Below are 3,907 nucleotides of genomic sequence, written 5' to 3'. Positions count from 1 at the left end.
GTAATTCAAGTATATTTATACACATCAAGAGTGCTCTTGTATCCCACAAAACACCCCTGCTTTCATTGAGTTTTCATTTTAAACAGTCACTGAATAAGGTACATACATAAAATTCATGTTCAATTCTAATACATACTAAGGAGATTTTTCAAAGCAATGAGGGAGATAAAAAGAGTTTGTGTGTAGATGCAAATGCTTGTGGAAATTTTGGATAGAGTGACCATGAAATAATTCACTGAGTTCACTTTTGAATAAAGAACTCAGAAAATGAGTTTACTAGCCATGCAAATATCTGAATGGAGAAACTTTCAAGGAGAGTCATGTGGAGGAAGTTCAAGAAATAATGGTTTGGCTTATTTGGGAGATGGAAATTAGTAGAATAGGTAATTAGGAAAGTGAGAGGGGTCCAAATTAAGTGCAGCCTTCTTGGAGTTAGGCTTTGACTTTGAATGAGGCTACTCAGTTGAGAAGAGGAAAGGAAGCCTAGGCACAGAAGAATGTAGGCCAGATATTGGTGGCTATTACAATAATTCACTGAGAGTTTAAGGTAGAAGTGAGAGTCAGATGTAAATTTTGGAGTCATCAACTCTTAGGAGGTATTTAAAACTGTATTATATAAAATTACCAAGATTTCAACAGTCACAAATCTAAGGATGAACCTTGTGACACTTAAATAGAGTTCAGTGAAACCATCAAGGGCTGGGAAAATCAACTTAGACATAGTTGTTAAATACCAAGGAGGGAAATCAGGAGAGTATGGTGATCCCAAAGCCAAGACAAAATACTTACAGGAAAAAGAGTGATCAACTCTGTCAAATCCTGGAGCTATCAATATAGGTCTTTGGTTACCTTGATAAGAGTAGCTTCACTGAAGTGACAGAGATGAAAACCTCACTTGAGAGGGCTCAATAAAACTGGAGGGAGAAATTAGAGTGATTATTGAAACAAGAAAAATCAGATACAGGGAAAAGAAATGGAAAGCGAAAGTATTCCGGTTTGTTAAAACTGCTGTTATGCAAAATACTAGAAATGGATTGGCTTTTATAAAGGGGATTTATTAGGTTACAAATTTACAGTTCTAAGGCTATAAAAGGGCCCAACCTAAGGCATCAACAAGGGGATACCTTAAATGAAGAAAGACCAATGGCTTCCAGACACCTCTGTCAGCTGGGAAGGCACATGGCTGACATCTGCTGGTTCTTTGCTCCCAGATTCTGGTTTCAAAATAGCTTTCTCCAAAATGTCTCCTGGGCTCCTGTCTCTCTTAGCTTCTCTCACCTCTCAGCTTGGTTCTCCAAGGGTGTTTCTCTCTAAGCATCTTGGAGTCCTCTCTTAGCTTCTCCAGGGCAAACTCTGGGCTTCATCTCTTAGCTTAGCATCTCCAAATGTATATCTGTCTGCATCTTCCAGTGTCTCTAAGCATCTGCGTTGGCTTTTAGCTTCTCTCCAAAATGTCTCTCTCAGCTTCCCTGAGCTCCCTATTTCTGTGAGCTCTTTTAAAGGACTCCAGTGATTGAACTAAGACCCACCCAGAATGATGGGGTCACATCTCCATGGAAATAATTTAATCAAAGTTCACACCCACAGTTGGATGAGTCACATCTCCATGGAAACACTCAAAGAAAGTCACCTTACACATTTCTTATGTGATGTTGTTCTCTGACATATACCGCTTAAGCTTCACTCAGGAAATTTTGAAGTAACTGTCAAGAATTAGATAAAGAACAACTGGTGATTACCATTGGCGGGAAAGAAACCTGCCTTTGATTTTTACAGTACTAAGGGAAAAATAAAGTCCATATTGACCCATTGAATTTAAGTGGTATTCTACACTTGCACAAGAAAAAAATAAATTCCACCTGATATAGGAATATGATTTTACTGTTCCTTGCCTTTTTTCCATCCTTACTCCCCCACTGCTTCAGCAGAGAATCATTATGAGAATAGGTGCTTTTCTGATGCATAACAGAAGAATAGCTCTTAGAAATATAATTCTTACTATGTGAAAAGCATGGTGATAGCCTCCCATATGTAAATCTCACAAATTTGTGATTAGTGTGCCATTATTATCACCTCTGTGTTGTAGATTACTTGTTGGACATAAAGTTCCTCAGGATACATAATAAGTAACCAAGTCTGGTTTTAACTAAGTGAATCTAACTTGAGAGCACTAACCCTTGATTAATAAGCTATATGGTATTAGGATTGGCCAGAAAAGCATAGTTGTTTTCTTTCTTGAAATCTAGGACAGAAAATGGGTTAGAAGGAAGTAAACTGTTTCTATCTGGAGCTTGGGAGAGTATGTTGTTTTGGACATGTAAGAAACACCAGAATGCCATTGGTTGCAAAATGATCAGAGTATAAGATGAAAATGTTGATAAATATTGTTATTGTCTATGAATTAGATAATTTAAAATATTCTCTGAGTGATGAAATTAAGAGATTGGAAATACTATTTTAATTATTATTTGGTGGTTGGAATTATCTTCACCAAATATAATCATATATGGAAATAGACTATGTGGGCTCTCAGTGTTGATTTGGGGTGCACATTGTCCCACATAGCCTGCTACTAAATATCTAAATTATTTGAAGGATCAATAGGGTGAAGGGGAAATTAAAAAAAAATCAGGAAATAAAATACAGCAGAGAAGAAGCTTGGATCAATCTTGGGAATAGTAAACTTTTGCTTTTATCTACATATGTATTTTATAGGTCTTAGGTAGGGGAGACATATTCAACAAGTTCAATGATAAGAATCAAGAATGTCTTTCAGTCTTTTTCCTTTCTAAGCCATGATAGGGAACTATAGTTTCTTTATTGCTTTCTTCATCTCTGTGTTCCTTAGTCTGTGTACCAGAGGGTTGAGCATGGGGGCAATGATAGTATAAAAAAGAGAAAAGACTTTGTCTTCTGGTAAAGTAGCAGCCATTGGAATGTAAATGAAGAGTAAAGGAGAAAAAAAAAGGACCACCACAGTGATATGGGAGCTGCATGAGGAAAGAGCTTTGCAGTGATTCTCCACAGGGTAGGACCTGACAGTGTATAAGATCACAGCATAAGATATCAACAAGGCAACAAAAGTCACCAAGCTTATCAATTAGAAATGAACAAGAGACCAATTCTTCTTGTGTCAGCACAGGCCAGTTTCAACAAAGCATACACATCACAGAGATAGTGATCTACTCATTGGTGCCACAGTAGGGTAAGAAGATGGAGAGAAGAAACTGGCTGAAGGAATGCAGGAATCCCCCAGTGCAGGATGCAACAATGATGAGGTTGCACCTCCACCTGCTCATGATGATGGTGTAGTGCAGGGGCTTGTAGACGGCCACAAAGTGGTCATAGGCCATCCCTGTGAGGATGAAGACCCCAATACCTCCAAAGAGGTGCATGATAAAGAGCTGTGTCATGCAGCCACTGTAGGAAATGGTCTTCTTTTCTGCCAGGAAGTCAATGATTAGCTTGTGGGTCACAGTGGAGGTGTAGAAAATGTCTGAGAGTGAGAGGTGACTCGGGAAGAAATGCTGGGCTGGTTAATGAATTGACTGCAGATGATAGAAATCATGATGAGCAGATTTCCTGTCAAAATTGCAAAATAACAAAGTAAGAACAGTAAAAACATAGATCTTCTACTTCCTTTTCCTAAGAAAGTCCTAAAAAAATAAATTCTGTGACCTTATTCTCATTTTCCATGATCTAGAGCCATTTGTAACCACCTGAAATTAGATGAATAATTAATATTTATGAGATATATTTTAATATGGTGATGCATATCATTCCTTGCATGAGGAAGATTATAATGGAGAAATGGCTCAAGAGTTAAAAAGAAAGTAAAACTTTGATTTATGTTTTATTTAGAAAGGCTCTTCTACAAAGCTTTTTGTCTCTTTCTTAAAAACATTGA

At 37.5% G+C, this 3,907-nt stretch overlaps 1 pseudogene; it reads right to left on the bottom strand.

The window, feature by feature from the left end:
* Positions 1–2,806: 2,806 nt before the first annotated feature.
* LOC119511535 lies at positions 2,807–3,696 on the bottom strand (annotated as a pseudogene).
* Between the last annotated feature and the right edge of the window lie 211 nt (positions 3,697–3,907).

Source organism: Choloepus didactylus, chromosome 16, assembly GCF_015220235.1.
Source record: "Choloepus didactylus isolate mChoDid1 chromosome 16, mChoDid1.pri, whole genome shotgun sequence".
NCBI lineage: Eukaryota > Metazoa > Chordata > Mammalia > Pilosa > Megalonychidae > Choloepus > Choloepus didactylus.
The sequence above is the reverse complement of the archived record's forward strand: the minus strand, read 5'-3'. Positions and strand labels throughout refer to the sequence as shown.